This window comes from Emydura macquarii, unplaced genomic scaffold, assembly GCF_026122565.2.
Source record: "Emydura macquarii macquarii isolate MOO-44397 ecotype Brisbane River unplaced genomic scaffold, CSIRO-AGI_Emac_v2 contig_3477, whole genome shotgun sequence".
Classification (NCBI taxonomy): Eukaryota; Metazoa; Chordata; order Testudines; family Chelidae; genus Emydura; species Emydura macquarii.
In genome coordinates this window covers 9,468,358-9,490,760 of record NW_027133614.1, presented here as the reverse complement: position 1 = coordinate 9,490,760, position 22,403 = coordinate 9,468,358, and the positions used below count along the sequence as shown (strand labels likewise).

Below are 22,403 nucleotides of genomic sequence, written 5' to 3'. Positions count from 1 at the left end.
GGCACATGGGACTCTGACAAGGGATCTAATTCAGAGGTAATGGGTAAGTGGATTGGCAATGGGCAAGTGAGTGTGACTGACAGCAGGAGAATTTCACAGAATTTTAAGGAGGCTGAGGCTAAGATGGTGTAATTTACATACCAAGGGGCCAGGAGAGAGTAGTTTAAAAAAGCAATACAAGTTTTAATTTACACCTTCCTGTCCCTTGATGTGCAAGTTACTGCAGTTTAAGACTCCCTTCCATGTTCAAATACTTTTAGGCACACTTAACGGTATACAAGTTACATCATCTCATTTATTTTGAAACGGATCTATTTTTAAAAAAATGGAATTAAACATATTAACATTTCATTTGGTCTTGGGTTGTTTTTTGTTTGTTTGTTTGTTTTTTGGTTTTTTGCTTTTTTTAAAAGAAAGGACAGTTATGAGAGCCTTTACCTTTGTCTTTCAATCCTAACAAAAGCAAGTATAACAAAACAAAAGTGATCATCTTTTCAGTCATAATTTGTGTTATAAATTTTGATGCTGCATTTTAGTTCTTTACATTAAAAGATAGCATAAAGTAGTAACAGACAATCAGTTACCTGGAGGGCAAGCATTATGACTATATTTTTCTCATACGGTGTTATTTTGTCAAGAGGAATACCATAAATTACCCATATTAGACAATACATAAATTATGCTCCTGGGGCATAACAGGAATGAATTACTTCTTGGGCAAGTGTTTTCTATTTTACTCTGTGGCCATCTCACTGTAGTATTGGACCTAAACCTGTAGTGCTTGCTCAGGCAAAGTTTTAATTACATTCAGTGCCAAAGCAACAGGCAGCAGGATTTGGCCCATACTAATCATCATGTTAATACACATACAGTTTTATTTATGTGATGTACCATGCTCAGCCAGAATTACAATACCTGGTCTCTAAGCAGATATAACCAACCCTTTCTACACCCCTATCCTACAAAGGAACAAAAGAAAGCAAAACCACAAAGGTAATGACCCAACAAACAACTTATTCCTGATTCTGTTCTCATTCTTTTATCCAAATGAAAGATCAAAAACTTACTGCATTTTGTATGAGTTATATACATGAAGACCCAAACACTATGTATTGTATTTTCAAAGTTTAAAATATTTTAAAATCTGTTTTGTACCATTTGGCAGCAATAAAAAAATAAATAAAAATATATAAAGTGACATTACATTGTGCCACGTTTCTATCATATGCAGCTTATTTATTAGTTCCCTTAACCACACTTAACTCCTGATGATTTCTCATATGGAAGTATTTTCAAGCCCCTAATAATTTTTGTTGTTCTTCACTGGATCTTGTCTGCTTCTGTTCTATCCATTTTGTGAACAGTTGGTCAGAGTTATAGACACTACCATACGGAACTGCAGCAAGCTGTAAACTAAATCAGTTTTTTAAAGTGTGTCTAGTACAGGCCATATCATGAATACGTTACTCTCTCATATGGGTATACTCATTCAGCCAAGTAGTCACATGATACTTGGGTGAGTGACTGTAAATAAAGGGTTCACAATCTGGCCCTGGGTTAAAAGGACGACCCTCTTATCTTAAAACTGTTTTAGGTACAGCACCGTTTTTGATCACTTGAAGATTAAGGACTAAGACTATGGAAACGTTAACCCTTTTATGCAGGAAATTAGAAGACACCTTTCCTTTTTAGTGCCTCAAAATCCAGGCACGGGGCAGATACTTGGTGCATGGAACGCAGCCCTCCACATGAAGAAGGGATGGAGTGGAAGGGAGAGGTGTTATTCATGGCTGTGGCAAAGTTTCACCTTCCCTTAGCTCTCATGGAGGGCTGTCTATGGTTAGGCAATCTGTGAGATGAAGGAAATGGGCAGGGATGGTGCAGGGACTCATATCCACAGAAACCATGGGCCGGACCTTTTGAGGGGGCAATCTCAGTTCCCTACCTGAACAAATAGGGGGAAATTCTCCAGGAATGTATCCAATGGGATTGCTTTCCAGAAGCCCATCTATACTTCCATAATTGAGGTAAGAAATGCCAAAATTTTAAAGATTGGTTTTAGGCTAGTATATCATGTTACACACACACACACACACACACACACACACACACACACACACTAAACCTGTGGACCTGTTGGAAAGGTCTGAAAGTCTGTCAAGTGGGAAGCAGACATGTAATGTAGAAAGCCCAGATTTAAAGTAATCTAAAAATTCACAAAGTGATGTAATTTTCATTATCATTCATGTAACAGACAACTAATGATAGTATCATGAGGCATGACTTTTGCATTAGCATAATTTTCTTCTTGATGCCACCATTATGGTTTTCTTATGTTGACAAATGACTGCTGCCCATTCCCACACCTGCTACTTTTTCCATTAGAACAAACAATTTTATGCTTCTGTTCTCCTAAAAAAACCCTTTAGTTTCTGGATTCCTTAGCGCCAGGGTTTATAAGCAGTTATAGATATCTGAATAACTGGTTGCTATTTGGCGGCAATTATGCTTACATCAAGACAGATTGTGAAGAATGAAATTAGTCCAGGTTTGATGGAACACTGCACTAATCTATATTGTAACATTAGGCACAAAACACACCTCAAGTAATAATTGATAGCTCTGACAATACTACCCATATATACTGTTTTATCATTCCAGTGCCATGTTCCGTAAAAGAGCTAAACCCGTCAGATTGAATTTTAAACACTTTTTTTAGGAATACATGATTTGCCCGTAAGAGCACACATACAACACAGTGCACTTATCTCTAGCAAGCAAAGTATCCCCCAGGGGCAATATGATTCCAAATTTTCAAGTTATTGGCCCCTAATATCATATTAGCACCTACCTGTTTTTCAAGAGTGCTGAGCACCCAACACCTCCCACTGAAGACAATGGAGCTATGCAGACAAAAAGGCAGCGTGGCCTGTGCCAGTTGACTCCTGCCTCTGTAGATCTGGAATTGCCTCTCTGCTACTTTCTATAAGTTTATCCATGGGAGAGAATGATCTGCCCGTATATTTCCATGACAATCTCTCATATTAATACAATGGAGTTTAAGAGACGCTCCCATCCTGGAGTCCCAGTAAGCAACAAGGAACCCAAGTCCTCACAAGCCTTTTGTTTTCTAACTGCAGGTCAGTTTCTGTACTCATTTTTTTGTGCAAAGGGGAATGCACAGTCTTTGTGGCTTGCTTGCGTTTTGCTTTCCAGACAAAATAAACCCAAACCTCCTTGTGGCACCATCCTACAGCACCACTGTCCACTTAGGCCATGCTAATTTGTTCATTCCCCACCATCATCTCAGGGTTTTGAAACAAAATTAAAAATAAACAAAGGCAAAAATACACACATTTCTTCACTGGTCCCTCTTTGAGCTCCCTATAGCAAGCCTAAATCAAAGTCCTTCAACTCATTCCCCACTGATTCTTTAAACAGAGTCAGATTAGAAACTTCCCCACTCCATAGTCAGTAATAACTAGCCTCAGGCAGCCTTCATTTTCTGCTTAAGTATGTACAAATGCTCCTAGGATGAGCCCAGTTGCAGACCTCCTCCTTTAAATGGCAGGCTGATCAGCCTTTTGAGGGTGGGACAATTCCTCTTCCCGGCTTTCTTTTAAAGGCAATTAACTCCTTCCCTGCATTGAGTTAGTTGGGGGGGGGGGGGGGGTGCCAACCACCCATCACAATTTCCCTTACTGCTGCACCAAATCTTCCCATGTGGCAAGTAGAGCTAGCTAAAATATTTTGATACAGAATTTTCGCAGTGAAAAATTATTTGTCAAAGTGATGTGAAATTGAAATATTCAGAATAAAAGTTATTGGGAAATATCTAAGTGATCACAAAATGAAAAAAAAATATTACATTTGTTTCATTTAGATTTTTGAACTTTTCCATTTCAATCAAACTGAGGCAAGAAATCAAGAGACTCCAATTTGGTTTGGTTTTGGAAAACTGAAAAAGTGTTGGAAAATGTTAGTTTACCAAACTGAAAAACAAAATGGCTTTGAATCAAAGTAGAACAAAACTAAATTGATTTCATTTAGATATTTTCCATGAAAATTTAAAAAAATAGAAACTTTTCATTCATTTTTTTCATTAGAAAAATATTTTTCTATTAGCTCTAGTGGCATGTGCTTTTTTGTTCAGTAATCTTCAGTTTTCAGAGCAGACACAAAACCATTGTATTTTCACAGGTGTAAACTGCTTTCACGTACAGATCATGAAAAATTGGTAGAATTATGCCATTTAGAAGAGGAGCTATATTTGGCTTTTTCTAAAACTGGCAAAAATATATTAGCTATTTTTACTTTTAAACTATTCAGAAAGCCATAGCTGCAATTGTGCAAAGATTGTTTGCTATGGAAAATTAAAATGAAATTGGCAACTGCTTTCATGCCATGTGCAATCTTTTTAGAAAATTAGCGAATAAGTATTTGTAGTGAAATATACATTAAGTAGTTTCTATTTACAATCAATTAAGCCTCACTTTCAAGGAAAAATTAAATAATCATTACCAAGTGGAAAAGTTTCTGTAAATGAATCATTTGCAGTTGAGGATAAAACTACTGTACATACAGCATTCAAATAGTTAAAAAGTGCTTTATGGAAGAAGTTATGCTGGAAACTTCCTAAGAAAAAGAAAATTAGAAAATAAAGCAAGCTGGACAGGTGGTGAGACAATAAAAAAGAAAAATAATTAACCCTTATCCCAAATCAATAGATTAATCAAAAGAATCTTCATGTAACACTGGAATGCCTTACAGAAATGCACTGATCTAACATCTATACTATCTTTACCAATGACAAGGTAACTCTAGCTCAAGCATTAGAGGTAGTGTACAAAAATCAATTGTTTTTGTTAACTGAAAATATATTTTGATTAAATTAATGGAAACCTATTGAGAGCTAGTTAATAAATTATGACTTCTGCTGAAACTATTGAACTTTATAATTAACATATTAATTTGACCTAAGACCCTTAAAACATATTGAGAACAATCCTTTTGAAATTAGTGCAGTGGTAAACAATCCAGACAGAACATCAAACAACTGTCCAAGTATTTTTACCTTATGAGGGAACTAGACTTAAGTGAAATAGTGTTGGGAAACAACAGAACTCTCTTTGGCTCTGATCTTGCCGTTGATAGTCAACATCCCAACAGAGCTCCACTGAAGTCAGTGATGCTCCATGTGAACCCAAATGGATGACAAAAGCCATGGAGTCTTCTGGAGGATTCTGTAAGATTTAGTCTAGGGCTAACAGTTTTTGAATGCCTAACGAACCTATGTCCCATTAGCTTTCAATGAGACAACCAGAGCAGTGCTTGTAGCCAAATGTCTTATTGCTTAGATAGAAAAGCAGACTTCCTCCAGGGATAGAAGCACTGCACAGCAACTTGGCTGACTTGGCAGCTAAAGGGCAGGTAAAGTTTTTGGAGAATAGGGACCTCAGACAAGTTTGAAAAGACGGGATCTGAATTTTTAGAAAACTAATTCCTAGCAAATGAAATCCCTTCTCTGCCACCCAATTTTTTTTTAATTTATCCTCCTTAATTCTTTGTGGGGAGGCGGGGGGGGGGGGGAATAAAAGGAAAAAAAGGAATTAGAGATTTTTTAAAGTTTTACTCTAGGGCAAGAACTTCCTTTGTTCTTGTCAATGTTTTCATTAACAAAAACTGTCAGACATCCGACTGCTAAAAAGTCTCCGTACTCAACCAACATGAGTATGTCTTGTAGGAGTTTTAGGTCTCCTGCCAATTAATGATGATGCAGAGAATTAGGAGCAATATATAAATAATAGAATCATATTTCAGACAAGTGAACCTCTGAGCAATTTACACTAACATTATATAAAAGGTAATTGGATAGTAAACTACATACAACAATAGATAATTCAGGATATACTCATCGTATTTTATAATAGAGTTGCAGAGAATAATAGGGCTCACTACTAAGATGCAACTAAAACAAGTGTTTTCAGAGGGTTTATAAAATTGAGATCTCATTGACTGCTCACTTTTTTGTTGGTGTTAAATATTTCCTCTTCCTAACATTGTTTGTCTTTTCCATTTCAAAAGGTCATGGTGAGGGGAGATGAAAGCATGAAAATTTTAGCAAAGGTGGCACAGGCATTTTCATGGTGGTTATAGAGAAAGAACCATCACTGATCTGAGGCAGGAAAAAAAAAATTTAGCCTGAGCACTCCTAACTTCAAGACATTTAACTGAAGGAAACAAGAGTTGGAGCCACAACTCTGTTCAACAGTGGCATAGAAAGTGCTTTTCAATTTATTAACATATAAATATACTGCATTTTGCTACAACACGATGATCAATATAGATGCCCTGTGTGCATGATGCTGTTGCTTAGTTTTTAAAAAAAGTAATTTCTAAAAGAAAAATCTATACAGTGTTAGCAAGCAGTCCAATTATGAGAGAAATATTGGACCGTAAGAATTCAAAGTAACTTCTGCCATGCAGCTGCAGTATAAAATGGAATATTATTGCAACATAGAATATAGAACTAGAGAGGGCCCTTAACATGAGACAGAAAAAATTAGTGTTTATCCATGTTTTTCATTCATTTTCTCAATTGTAGAAGTCTCCTAAAGATGTACAGCCAGATCGAATATGAAGTAATAAAGTACAATTTGATATAATGACTTCTATCTGCAGAATGGTTCCCGTTATTTTATGGTTGCAACAAAAACAAGTTGCAAAATGTGATAGTTATTTTTGTTGAACAAAAGTTGGAGAAAAAACCTCCCGCCCTCACTCAAGCTACTCTGATGTTTCTGTAGTTTCCATAAAACTGAATTTGCGAGTATTGACCTTTAAATTTCTTGAACAGAGGCACCACCTTGAGCTGTACAGACCAGAAATATAATTAGTGTGAAGGAATTCTCTTCTCTGCCTTTGTGTTTAGGAGGAAGGTAGTAGGGGCAAGATGGTAGGGCTGAATGATGTGGAAAAATGCCAGCTCACTGCCCCTAGTTTAAGCAATGTGGGAATAAATTGAAGCGTCTGGGTGCTCAGCACTTTTGAGAATCTGGTCACTGAGATTTTCAAAGGTGCTTATGGGAGTTAAATGCTCAGTTTCAATGTTCAGCTTCCTTAGGCTCTTTTGACAATCCCACACTTACAAGCCTAACTTGTCTGAAAATCTTGGACAGATTAGAAATATAAGTTGTTTTCAAATACAGTACAATATTCTCATTGCCACATCTGTCATTCCAAAGGTGTGGGAGCAATTGACCTGAAAATGGACCTTGTCATTTTACCTAGAAACTCATAGTTTGGTCTGACTCTTTAAAGAGAACTCTGGGCTGATAAGGCTACTTCTGTCTTTGGCATCCATTATTTGGTCTTTCTTCTTTCAAATGCCACACTCCAGTCTGATCCAGCTTTCCTTAGTAGGTGCCCTGGAAGAGTGCTAAGTAAGAGAAGTCTGTAGCTGCATTCCATCTAAAGAACTCTACTTTTTATAAGTTATGGTGCCTGGTTTGTTTTGCATCAAATCCTTGCCAAGCACAAATTCTAGGACAGATTAATTGTTTTTGTGTCAACTACTTTTTATTTAAAAGTAAACACTGCCACTAAACAAAAAAAACCCCCAGCAAATAGAAACATTCTTTTCAGTTCCTCCCACACATTTCTTCCTTGTAGTGTTTTCTTTGAGATGGACTAAGTTCATATATGAAGAGCCTCTTGACCTCAGCAGCCCCTCTTCTTATTACCAGGGAGAGAGGGAAAGAAAAGAGAAAGAGGAAAAGAAAAGAGGAACATTAGGAATGGGGTTCTATACACTCATATCATGAGGAAACATCAGGGTAAAGATTTAACATTTTTATTTCTAAATATGTGACAGAAGAGAGAACGTCCAGAAGGCCATTTGATAGGAAGGGCCCATAGCCTCCCCTTCAGGTCAGTCTTACATCATTTTAGACATACATTTCTGAAGCAAAAAAACCCTGAAATGACTACAGAATGACTTGAAATATTAGGTCACAAAAATGGTGCAGCAATAAATAATGATGAACATAAGTCAGTTCTACACAGCTATCTGGATAGCTTGGTAAATTGGCCTCACTTGGCCAACATACATTTGAATACAGCCAAATGCAAGGATACACACCTAGGAACAAAGACTATAGATGACACCTACAACATGGGGGCTTTATTTTGGAAGACAGGTGACTGACAAGGATTCAGTGGTTATGGTAGCCAACAATCTGAGCATCAGCTCACATTGTGATGTGGTGGCTAAGAAAGATAATGCAGTCCTTGGTTGTACTTGGAAATATTGAGTAATAGTAGGGAGATAGCATTATACTGATACAGAGCACTAGTGAGACAATAATGGGAATGATTGATTTTACTTGTGGTGTCCATGGTTTCAAAAAAGTGTGACGACAGCCTGGAATTGGAAATGGTACAGAAGAGATCTACAAGAAAGGATTTGAGACCTGACCCACTTTTTTTGTTTGTTTGTTTGTTTTGTTTTTAACACATACACTTAAGAAGCTCAGTCTATTTAGATTATCCAAAAGCAAGTTAAGATGTGACTTGATCTATAAATACCCTTGTGGGAAAAAGATTTCTTAGTAGAGGGTTTTTGATAGTAGAGGGTCTAGCAAAGGTCTAAGACAGTACAATAGCTTCAGCTTCTAGCCAAACAAATTCAAACTAGAAATAAGACTTTTGTTTTTTAAACAGTGAGGGTAATTAACCACTGATATAATTTACCTAGGGACGCAGTGGTTTCTCTATCATTTGAAGGCTATAAATAAAAATTGGATGATTTTTCTAAAAGGTATGCTCTAGCTCAACTACATGTTATAGGCTTGATGCAGGAATTCCTGGAAATTCTGTGTCCTATGGAGACCAGATTAGATCCCTTCTGGCCTTAAAAAACATTAACTCTATAGAGCAACTGGATTTTGAGTTAAACGTTTCGTAGTGTGGCTTCCATTTTTCCCTCATATTTTCTCTTCCACATTCCTGCCTACAGCAATAGCCACAGGGCACATTCCTGGTCTTCCTGAAAGTCTGTCCACCACTCTCCCAAAACAATGCCACAGGCTTAGTGGAGCTCACGAATCCTGCAATACCTCCTCTGGCCTTAGCTGATTTCTAAAGTACTGAAAGAAAAATCCTCTCCTCATTACCAAGATACCCATGGAGCTGAGGAAGAGATTTTAGTTGCTTACTCTGATGATACCTTTGCTCCAAGATCAGTTAGTTTACCAGGAAGTGGATAGGGATTTCAGAAGCACCAAGCCTGTGGCAAAAAATGTAGTTTTCCTAATGTTTTAGGGATCTCAAAATTACTGGCAGCCTAAAAGACACATTCAGTCAGAATCCCACACACTGAAAATGGAGGGTTTCTATCTGCTGATGACACTGTTTCTCTAAACTGCTGTCTGACTGTTCATTTCAGTGAGACAACAGACTATACAGCAAGGCAAAAAGATGGGAAGCCATCAGCAGGTGTAGATTTAAACTCACATTTAACTAAAATATATCTAGATAGAAATTGGCGTACAATGGATTTAATCATTTTGATGTACATTTTACAACTGCATTGAATGTAGGAGAGAGAGGCGACCTGTTTGAAAAGAATTACTATTTCTCTGTATAGAAAGCCTCATCTCAAAGCCTCAGCATTCATATAGAAGAGAAGCATCATTCATTTCCTCCCCTCCTTGTCCACCTACAGCTCCTCTCAACATCCTTGCTAAAGCTTTCAGTTGAAAACGACATTCACAAGCATAGTGATGTTTGCATTCAGATTCAGATGTTAGCTGTAGGGGGACAGAACCATCACTGAAAGCACATGCAGTAGTAATGATATTCTTACTCCAAAACCATGCCATTAATACCACAATATTCATTCTGTTCAATCAAATCTAGCCTAAGAAGTCCTCCATAATAATCCTGTAGCAACACCAACTTCTGTGTCTGACCCTACTGTTACTAACCTACCACTATAACTAACTAGAAAATATAAGAATGTAGTGCATACAAGACTAGTCTGTGTGAAATTCCCCATTGACATAAAAAAAATGTAGAACATGAGAAGGCGAACTTTCATAGTGAACTAGAAAAGGGTGGAAATCATGTTAATTGTAGCACTGTGAAAATTGTTTCAGCTCACCCTAGTGCCCCTTCAATTCTCTTTCACCCTCACATACCAGCAAGGCAGAAAAATATTACACTGCGGGGGAGGAGAAGGGGGGGGGGAAGGAGATCATAGAAAACTCATTGATGTCAAAAAGTCTCACTCTTTATTCAACCCCACTGAAAAAGTAATAGCAGTGGGAGTTGCTTGCACTGCAATATATTGTATTGTAGTTATACAGCACACATTATTGACAAGTGTGTGTCGGGGGAGGGCACAGCTTGGTGGCATTCAGAGGCAGAATTCTAATCACTGTGCTCCCAAGCTCTCACCTTCATTATTTTCATGAGTGGCATGAAAACATCACTTTTCTTACTTCTTTGATGTGCCCTTTTGTCTTTACTCTTACTGATCCATTTCCCTTGTCTGCATACAGTACATTTAGGAAGATGGTCTCTGGTTCACCACCACTGATATTGCTATTAATCTGCCTTTTGTTGTTTTGAATGGAAAGTCTAACTTTCTTCTTCATATCTGCTGTGTTACCCAATTGTAATGAGTGCAGAAACTGTGAATGGGGAGTTTACTTGGTAGAATTGGATATCTAGTTTTCCGAAGGCTAAAGTTAAATATTAAAAAGGAATATATTTGAGGCATGAAATATTCTAACCCAATGGCTGAGGAACATTATTTTGTACAGAAACTCTTAACAATCCTTTGACAGTTGGAGTCTTAGCCTCATAATTAGTGTCAAAAAGTTCAAAGTTGGGATCTGGTCAGGTCAGTATCCAGGAGCTGAAAGAGAGATCAAAAGTTTCTCTACTATCCAAATTTCCTAAGCTTGGTCTGCAAAACTGAACTGGAACCATCATGTTCTCGGTATATTCTTATGAGATTTCCTATACACCCTGCTTCCAGTAGAAGACACCACTTACCCAACTATTTTCATATTACTTTGGTACGTCTACTGCACATTCACAGTAATTAGGAAATATGCTATAAGGGTTATGATACACATCAATTCAAGCTCATCTTTAAAAATGGATGAGGTCTGAAAGACCCTGTTCTCCACTTCATCTTCACTCTTTTTTCTGTTCCTGCTCAGAGCTTCCCTCAGACTGTTATCAAAGAATCTTTTGGGGACACACGCAACCTTCATCTGACATTTTAAACAAAACAAAAAAAAAAAGTGTGAATCAAAGTTTTAAAAGAATGCCATCAAAATGACTTACTTGAGCCCAGGATCATGTGGGAACAAGTACCACAAAATTCCACATAGTTATCCCAGTCTCAATCAGTTGCAGCTCCTGTGCTTCTCAGCAGAAAACCAATTTTAGCATAAAACCACACCACCATTTGACAGAGAGGATTAGAAACATTAATGAAACTAGCAGATTCATTCACTTGTGAACTTAAAGAGGATTTGAAGTCTGAAGGCTAGAGAGGAAAAGTTAGTGAAAATTATCCCATTTTCCATCAAAGCCCCATCTGAGTTTTGCTTCAGTAGAACTGGATATAATTCTTCTGATTGCTGGAGAAGGATAAGATCATCATCATCATGGCATGTTTCATCCATCAGTACAAAGGTAACCAAACCAACAAATTTCTTTATGTAGGCTGAATGTAACTTAGTTGAATAATGCAAATTTGCTACTGTTTTCTTGTTCTCTCTCACACTAATTTCTTGTACTCTATTGGTTTCATTATCAGTCTGGTCGTGAAAAGAGTGCAGTTTATTGACAAAAACCACTGCAAAACCCATTCTAGCTTTGCAGATTAAATCTATTCCAATCAAAGTCTTACACGACAAATTTACTCAAAAGCATTTATGGCTAGAGCTGATCAAGAAAATGTTCAAGGAAACTCTCCTCTCCATTTCCAACAGAAAATGCTATTTTGTCAAGACAAATGTTTTGTGGGAGCATATTGGTTTTGATGATAAAAAGTTTTGAAAGTTTCTCATCTCCAGGATGGTATTTCAGTGAAGTGAAGCACGAAAGAAAGAAAATCCTAATGGTTAGGGCACCCACCTAGGATGTCAGAAACTCAAGTTACATCCTTGGTCAGAACTAGGCAAGGTAACTCCCTAGGTTATTCTGGGGTGGCTCTCTCATGTTTTAAAAATTTTCACAAAAAAAAATATTGTTTTCATTCTGCATTAGGTGTAAACAAATACCAGAACTTCAAAATTAGAACCAAATAAAACTGTTGTTTTCCACCAGCCATAGAACAATTCACAGTTGCTCTTTAATGTGAGACCAATGAGAAAAACAAACAAGTTACTAATGCCACAATGTTTTACACTGAGCTTCTGGTTTTTCGTCTCTTTTCATGAGATTGTAATCAGTTTGATTCTCATGAAGGTGATCAGGAGAGCTTGAGGCATTTTCCTCTCATCACAATCTCAATTCCTCTTGTTCCTTTGAGGAAAGGAGATACAAGTTTGGAATTAGCAAGACTGGTTCTTTAATTTCTTGTGTTTCTTGCAAAGAGGCCAAAATGTTGCATGCTTGTCTGTGAAGATTAAGTACATATCCTTTGGCAAAGATCAAAATATGAACTGGAAGAAAAAAAAATTGTGGTTTGTTTTGGACCAATAGGAAATGTTGTAGGACAACAGAAAGACAGGTTCCATGAAAGAAAATGATCAGCAGAGAGTTTTGCAAAACAACTTATAAAAGTGAGCAAGCGTTTAATGGAAGTTGAAACCCAGGTTAAAAAAAAAAATTCTGTTGCACAACTGAAAAACACAACCAACCAACTTAACAAACAAACACCTTATTCAGATTCCTTACAGGGAAAAAGGGGAAAAAATGAATGGGAAGAAAAAAAACAAACAATATCTTTGGAAAGCTGATAAATGAAAACGGATTGATTTGCAGAACCAAAAACATACGTGGGTTACATGGAACACTAGGAATTTGTATCCATTCACTACTTCCATATGTACCATTATTGTTGTTAATACACAAGCAGGGTCTTTCTCTTGATAGCTATTTCTTTTTCAACTTACCAGTCACATTAGTTCTATAAAATGAAGTTCCAGCCTGAGGATTGACTGTGGAGGAGTGGCAGCTTTTTGTGCAGCAGATCTTCACCTCATGAATGTTCAGAGATATCTGCTGACTCTTAGTCAACACAGCTAAGAGGGTGCAAGCTGAATTTTTAATCAGTTACACCTGTAGATCCCCCTTTGTTGCACAGGTGTAATGGAGAGCAGAATTTGGCCTGAAAGCTTTTATTATTCCTGGTGAACCCACCTTAGTTCTCAGATCCCATGATGTGTCAATTTCTTCTGCAAGTCATTGAGAAACACTAAATGAATGTAGAATCCCAAGATGCATTTTACATAGTCACTTTCCAAAATAAATCTGTTTGAGAAGAGTATGCAAAACTCATACATATGAACAATCATAACTTTTCTTTTTTAAATATTCAACCTTTTTTTTTTTTTTTTTGGTGTGCAGGCATAGGAAATGGTTTAAGATATTTTTGTACTCAAAGGTTTAAATAAAAACTGAAATTGGGCAGGCAAGTATTTAACAAAATATCTGACATCACAATAGATGGTAATATCAGTTATCTAAAACGATATACAGAACTTTCATAGACTTAAGAAGAGACAGGGTAACAGCAAAATCAGCTTTAAAAATGATTTTGAATGCGTGAAATGGAGTCTGTATGCAGGAAAGATTAGATTTAATAAAAATGACTTGAAAAGCCATGGGAGACTTCAAATACTTTTGTAGGTCCCTCCTCCTCCTCCCCTGATGAGAGATTAATGAGAACTTTTATATTAGTTTTTCAATGAAATTCACATTGATCCAAGTTTTCAAAACAAGCTGTGATAAATTCAGTGTATTTAATAATAAAAGTTCTAGGCAATGCTTTTTTACATCAAACAGGAATATTAAGTTTACACTTTCATTGTACTGTGTGTATTACACATTTCACAAAATATGCCTTGTGGAAGAAGTGAATAGGGAATCTGACTTTGTGGGGATCTACTATGTCTGTTCACCCTGTTTGCAGCATTATATTTTTGCATGCACGAAGAATCTCATTTAAGGAACAACAAGATCCAACAGAGCAAGAGTTTTATAAAGTCTAGCACAGCTCATTTTCATGTCCATTTTAATTAAATATGTTCTCTTCAGTTCACATGTTTTTATTTGGAGCTTTAGATTTATATATTTGTGAATATGCTTTTTTTTGCTTAATCTAGTTTAGATTGCCGTCATGCATTCTACATGAGGGTGCATGGAGACCACTCAAACTATAGCCAGAGCAGAATGCAGTTGTCTACCTGTTTAGGTTGTATTAGCTACAGGGAACACTGTTAAAGCACTAGTTCCATAGTCACATCCAGCTGCAGTTCCTGCAGTTGACAAACTGAGCAGCAATTGAAGAAAACTACCTACAGATATGCTTCAAAATATCAGTTAATTTGGTTAATTTGTGAGCACATCATTTTGTCCTTGCTTTCAGCAAATATTCCAATGTGTGAATTTACTATGTTTCCCCTTTTCCTGCCTCCTTCACCTCCAAGCATAAGTCCCTAAATGAATTCCTTGTCAACATTTTAAAAGGATTATGGAATACCCATATATACATCTAGTTCCAGAAGTTGCTGTTTCTGCTGTTATGCGTATTTCTAGATCATACAGTACTATTAATACATTTGAAGCTGCAGAAAGTTGTTTGCCAAATACAAAAATTATGGCATTTAGGCATCCTGGATTTATTTGGAAATGATCCCACGTCCACTGCAATAAGTATTATCCTGGAGATGAAAAATAATAGATTAATGACAATTTTCAAGTTAACAGGATAGATTTATTAATTCATCTAAGAACCATTATATTAACAGACTTACATAAGCAGTGTGGATCAAGGACAGAATATATTGTTCCTATGAATGTAACTGTTTAATTGACCATTGTACATTGCAGAAGTTGGAATTGAAATTTATGTCAACAGATACCGTGGCCTTTATCAGACAACACCCATAGCATGTGGAGTGAACTAAGTTTACGGTAGATCCAATTTTACCTTCATTGAAATCAGTGACAAATTTGCATCTGGAATACCAATAAAACTTTTGAGAGGTTACATGAATTAATATCTATTAGTTCCTATTCTTTACTTACAACAACAACAACAACATCTATCTCCCAAAATGCATTGAAGACAACAGTAGCTTTCTCAAGCCAGAAAATAACCAGAGAGGAAACGCAAACAACAAACAACCCTTTCACCCATAAATACTTTAGTGGCTATGGATTGTAAAGTATATGTACTACTGCAGGGGCCCTGACCCACAATCTTTTCTTATACAACCCTTGGGTCTTCAGTTCTGACTACCCCGTTACACTTAGTTATTTTGATGGTTCAGGCAAAGAGCCTGTTCCAGAGAAGGAATGCTATCAAAATTGTTGCCAATAGACATAATTCTTCCCTATGATTGCATCCCTCCTCCCCAGGATAACTAGTAAATAAACATTTCAAGTGCATGAGAGAGAAAGAAAGAGAAAGAAAATGTGGCACAATACTTACCCATCTGCATAGTAGGTCACTTGGCAGTCGTAGATTTAGGGGTGAATTTGGGGCCTGAGAAGAAGGGAGAGATCATACCATAGACTTTCTTTTCTGATCACTGGTAGTCATTTACCTCATCTGTGTGCACTTTGTGCTCTTTCACATAGGAGAAATCACTATGTTTACAGTATTTCTAAATATCTTTTGTAGGTTTGTCAGGAATTCATAGATTCCAAGGTCAGAAGGGACCATTGGGATCATCCTGTCAGACTCCTGTACAACATAGGCCACAGAACTTCCCCGAAATAAGTCCTAGAACATAGCTTTTAGAAAAAACTCTCAAGTCATCATGTAAAAAGTGTCAGTGATGAAGAGTCTACTGTGATCCTTGGTGAATTATTCCAATAGTTGGTTACCCTTACTGTCAAAAATTTATACCTTATTTCCAGTGTGAATTTGTCTAGCTTCAACTTCCAGAGACTGGACTGCATTATACTTTCCTCTGCTAAATTGAAGATAAATTATTAAATATTTGTTCTCCGTGAGGATACTTAAAGATCCCTTAAACCTTCTCTTTGCTAAACTAAATAGATTGAGCTCTTTGAGTCTGTCACCAGAAGGCACATTTTAATCATTTAAACCTTTAATCATTCCTTTGGCTCTTCTCTGCACCCTCTCTAATTTATCAACATCCTTCTTGAATTGTGCACAGCAGAATTGGACACAGTATTCCAGCAGAAATCGCACAAGTCCCAAATACAAAGGAAAAATAATCTTTCCACTGAGATTTTCTTGTTTCCAAAGATCTCATTAGCTCTTTTAGCCATAGTATCACATTGGCAGCTTTTGTTCAGCTGATTATCCAAAATGACACCCCCAATTTTTCACAGTCATTGTGACTCAGGGAAGAGTCCCCCATCCTGTAAGTAGGGCCTACATTCTTTGTTCCTAGATGTATACATTTACATTTAGTCATATTAAAAATGCATATTGTTTGCTTGCACTCAGTACAACAAGTGATCCAGATTGGTTTCAGTGACCTGTCCACTTCATTATTTATCACTCCTCAATTTTGGAGACACCTGTGATGATTTTGTGGTTTTTTTTCCATGTCATTGATTAAAACTTTCACTAGCATAGGGCTAAAAACCAATCCATGAGGGTCCTCACTCGGAACACACTCACCCAAAGATAATTCCCCATTTACAGATGCATTCTGAGACCCATCAGTTAGCCAGTTTTAAAGCTATATAATGTGTGTCATGTTAATTTTATACTATTCTAGTTATTTAATCGAGGTGTTGTGTGGTCCCAATTCAAATGCCTTAGAGAAGTCTAAATATGTCATGTCAACATTATGACCTTTATCAACCCAACTTGTAATTTCACCAAAAGATATCAAGTTGTTTTGACAGGATCCATGAACCCACTAAGTTATCATAATTAAATTTACAAACCTTATAGTTAGAGCTATATGAGCAGCTCAGTTTCCTCAGGGTTCTTGATGTCCTTATACATTGTCACTGAATGCCTGACTTAATACAATTTAGACTGGAGTTTGCTGTGAAACTCACATAGTAAGCTATGGTATGTACACACTCCAAACTTACCTTGATTTCTAAGTCTCAGTGAGACTTACTAAGTGTGCCAAGTCTGAGGGAAACTGTTTCACTAGGTTTTAACAGGACAAATTAAGGCCCTACAGACAAGAGTTCTAACAAATAATTCTTGTTTTGTACATTGTTTTTACACACACCACACACCCAATCAGTAGGGTAGTTGCAATTTATTAGGCACCTCTACCTTACCTCCTCTATCTACAAGTCTATCTTTCATGGATTTATTCTAAAATTCAAAACCTTTAAGAAGCTCCAAAATAGCTGTCATTCATTTATTCATTCAAGAAAAATTTCTGGTACAAAGGCATTTCTCCCTCACCCCAGAGCAATGGTGTGTCATGAAATTTTTAGTAAGGCATGCCAGAGACGACTGGTAACTGCTGATGGACGGGGCTGGCACAATGGCAGGGCCCCCCATTGCCACCACAGCCATGGTCAATTTCCTGATGACTGGCAAAGCACCCTCCAGCAACACCCTCTTGTCTGCCCCACCCATCCCTTTTGGCCCCTACTGCTTCCCCGGCTCCCTATCCATCCCCAATTCTACCTGGCCTGACTGCCTCCCCCATCCATATCCCTTGGGCCTCCCCCATTACACTGACTCCCTGAGCTCCCTTCTGTGCACCCAAGACAGGGTAGTCCAGACACATGCTCAAGCAGGTAACCACAGCTTCCAGCGAAGGGACAAGCCTGGCTTCCCCATACCCCTTCTGGTGTATTGCCAGCCCGGTCTCGCTTCCCTGAGCTGGACACCACCTAGCAGGGCTCAGCAGGAATGCTAGCTGCTGGTGCCTAACCCAGGCATGTCCCCTTCAGCTGTGCTCAGCCCTACTCCCAACCTTGCAGAAATCTGGGGGAAGGCATGTGTCCCCGCCTGCCCCCCCACCATGCATCGCCTATGAGTCATGCAATTCTACACTTGCATGCAAGGTCAGCCCTTGCATGTGTAGTGCATGAGAGGTCACACTGTGTAGAGGACATAATTTTTGTTCTACAAAATTGCATCTTCCACGCCTGTTTGGGGGCTGGATGTAAATGATTGTGGGCCCAGCTTTTCAGAAGATATATTTTTGCCCTTCATGCACATACAGTTCACATCTGTACCCAAGAATGAAATTTTCTTCCAAATTTTATCTGCCCAAGAATTAGGAGGGACATGATTCAGTCCTGGGTCCCGTCACAGCTTTTCTGTGCCTCAGACACAAGTGGCCTTACCTAAGGCTAGATTTATACATGGGTTGCAGCCATGGGAGACGAGCAATCAATGTAGCTACACAGGTGGAAACCCCAAATATAGACTAGGAGAGTCATAGTTGCATTGGTGATACTTACTCCTGCTTGAATTTGGGTCAAACTACCAGTGGAAATTAAAGCTTTCCTTATTCACACTGAGGATATTCATCCCAAGAATAGAAAGCATCTATGCCAGTGGTTTTCAACCCTTTTCATTTGCAGACCCCTACAGAATTTCAAACCGAGGTGAAGACCCCTTTGGAAATCTTAGACATAGTCATCGGACCCACAGGGATTACAGACTGAAAGTCACTGGTCTATGCTATATTCATTGTACACCTCTCTATCGCCATCAATTTCAGTATACTCCTGGTTTATATTCGTGCAAGTTGAGGTGAGAATAAGAGCCAAGAACCAGCTCTGCTGAAAAGAAAGCGGACATTTCCACAGTTACTTTTCAGAGGAGAACTGCACTTTGTGTTTTATTTATCTTTAAGTATTCTTTGCATTATGGTTCTTATTTCCGTTGATTTAGCTGTATAATTACCTTTCAGTACTGGCAACAGCAGATGAATTTTCTACTTTCTATTGAGGCAGTGTTTGTTTAGGCAGTAACCAAGACCCAGAACTCTAGCCAGGACGAAAAATACATAGAAAAGGAAGAAGCACACTATTATTTTAGTTCATAAATTGTTTTTCTTATCAATTTCCCCCCTGACAAAACAGCATCACAAGGGAAAGAATAAAAGGTATTTGAAATGAACGAATGAACAGTTCCTCACTTAGGAATAATTAAAAGAATAAAATGTAATTATAATTTTTGTAATTATAGCCTCTAAAGTCTAAGAGATTGTTTGTGTGTGTTTAAGTACCTAATTTCCATAGTTATTTTCTTAATAATCCTACTGAAAATGTCATTTGTAATGCTTGCATTTTACTGTCCCTAGGAATGAGAGACTCAGCAAGGTATACAATCATAGAACTGTAGGAGTGGAAGGGACCTCGAGAGGTCATCTAATCCAGTCCCCTTCACTGGGGAAGGAGAACAATTTTTCTCCCTCCTCTTTATAGCAACCTTTTATGTATTTGAAAATGTATGTCTCCTCAGTCCTCTTCTCCAGATTAAACAAACCCAATTTTTTCCATCTTCACTCATAGGTCATGTTTTCTAGATCCATAATATTTTTAGTTGCTCTTCTCTGGACTTTCTCCAATTTGTCCACATCTTTCCTGAACTGTGGCACTGAGAACTGGACACAATACTCCAGTTGAGACATAATCAGCACTGAGTAGGGTGGAAGAATTACTTCTCATATCTGTCTTACAACACTCCTGGAATGATGTTTGTTCGTTTTTTGCAAAAGTGTTGCACTGTTGACTTATATTTAAGCTTATGATCCACTATGACCCCCAGATCCCTTTCTGCAATACTCCTTCCTAGGCAATTGATTGTTCCTTTTTAAGTGGAATATTTTGGATTTGTCCTTATTGAATTTTATCCTATTTATTTCAGACCATTTCTCCAGATCATTTTGAATTTTAATTCTATCCTCCAAAGCACTTGCAACCCCTCCCAGTTTGGTATCATCCACAAACTTTATAAGTGTACTCTCTATGCCATTATCAAAATCACTGATGAAGATATTGAACAGAACCAGACCCAGAACCGATCCCTGCAGTACCCCACTTGATATGCCCTTCCAGCTTGACTGTGAATCACTGATAATTACTCTCTGAGATTGGTTTTCCAACAGTTATGCACACGCCATAGAGCGGCTTCATCTAGGTTGTATTTCCCTGGTTTATTTATGAGAAGCAGTATGCGAAACAATATCAAAAGCCTTCCTAAAGTCACGATATACTCAACATCTACCGCTTCTCCCCATCCACAAGGCTTGTTACGCTGTTGAAGAAAGCTATCAGGTTGGTTTGATACAATTTTCTCTTAACAAATCCATACTGAGTGTTACATATTACCTTTTAGGTGTTTGCAAATGGATTGTTTAATTATTTGCTCCATTATCTTTCTGGGCACTGAATTTAAGTTCACTGGTCTGCAGTTCCCTGGGTTGTCCTTATTCCCCTTTGAAAAAAGCATGAAGAGTCTTTTGCTGAACAGTGGAATGCAAATGACAAATCAAAACTAAAAAAGATGTGGATGAGAATTTTTTTAAAGGCAGTTTTAAAGGTACCAAAGATGATGCATAGCATTGGTCGAAGATAAACACTATGGGCCCAATTCTGCTATTTTTTAATTCCACTGGAATTCCATAAATACAATACAGTCAATCCTTAATCCTTGTTTTAGTGGTGTGACAGAACTGGAGTCCCATATATATACTACATATAGAAATATGGATCCTGTAAAGGAGTCCATTCAGGAGGACATGCTACCACTGAGTCCCTTTGAAGTGAGTGGTCCATCTACCTGACTTTTGGACATTTAGATTACAGAATTACATGGGATTATTTCTGAATTGAAATACGGTTTGTTTTTTCTCCCCTCATATGTAAGTCTGGGAGAATATCACTAGTTGTTAAACTCTGAAGGTTCTGTAGCCCTTACGCAGGAGATTATGGGACTATTCACCTGAATAAGAATTGCAGAATAACGCCACCCCAAAGAAAATCTATGGGAAAGCTCAGAATTAGACCCGGGCAAAACCCCTTTCTTCCTGTAAATTTCTGTGTGACATCAACTCATTATAAACTTTTGCATAATCCAATACCCTTCTTGGTTAATTTCACTCAGTTTGGCATCCAGCAGCTAAGAAGTCTAAAAATTAAATCAAAGAAGAAATTGAAAATTTTGCCTAACAGAAGAGAAAGCAGATGGTTGTGACTACAGGACAAATTATCAGAGCACTAAACTGGGATTTAGTCATACCATTCCCATTAATGTCAATGGGCAAAATTTTGGTTGGATTAAGTAGTGCATAGTCCTTGAGTTGATCCACGTGTGCAGTCTACCCTGTAGCAGTAAAAGAAGTAGCAGTAAAAGTTTTCCAGTTCCAGCACTAACTCAACAAGGTCAGAGGTATTCACAGAAGTAAAACAGTATTTCCTTGAAATACCAAGGATTCTCCTCCATCCTGTGAGCAGTTAATTATGTGCATAACTTCAGGCAGGTGAATAGTTCCACTGATTTCAAGGAAACCACTCAGGTGAGTAAGGTTACACATGTGCCTCTATTTCAAGGATGAGCATCTAAGGGATAATTTTTCCCAGTTTTCCCTGCTCTGCCACCAAATAAACAGAAAAAAGAAAATGTAAAAAGCTAATATGGAGTGTCCCTTACAAGCAAAAATAGTTCTATTTTGAAAACCATGGTCAAATCTTTGACAGTAAAATTCCCAAATGAGAACACGTTTACATGATCAGCAAAGGTGCAGCACCACATGCCATATATTACGTATTCTCCGAGTCCCAGAGTAAATACTCCTGTGAAATATACTATAGCATTTTAAACCAGTAAGAAAGATAGGACCAGGTCGTCAGCTGGTGGAAATGGGCATAAGCCCATGGACTTCAAATGAGGTGTGCTGATTTTGGAGCTGGCCCATTAAATTTTGGGGGAAGGGAGCACTAAAAAAAAATCTGTGAAATGTCAGGTAATTACTATTTCTTCTGCCTGGATATATTCAGGACTTTCTGAACAAAGTGATTTTGCAGAGCACTTGTGGTGTATTTAGTACCAGAAAAATAGTGTATTTATCATAGATTTCCAATTAAAGCTAGAAATACATTTTAAAAAAGATAGTGTCACAACACATTTTAATGGATAATTAATTCAATATGCCAGTTGTACAATATGGAATTCATCTTATATACTTTCAAATTTTCCAGATACACTGCATCGATCATTCAAAAAATGACATCAATTACAT

The 22,403-nt window shown here is 37.6% G+C and overlaps 1 long non-coding RNA gene across 1 annotated transcript in view; it reads right to left on the bottom strand.

Annotated features, from left to right (window-relative positions):
- The window catches only part of LOC137144737 (uncharacterized), a 52,622-nt gene extending 39,389 nt beyond the window's left edge, over positions 1-13,233 (bottom strand). Inside the window, exon 1 of the long non-coding RNA XR_010917471.1 lies at positions 13,140-13,233. This is a non-coding gene — a long non-coding RNA (uncharacterized lncRNA). The remainder of the gene's footprint in view (positions 1-13,139) is intronic.
- Positions 13,234-22,403: the final 9,170 nt, after the last annotated feature.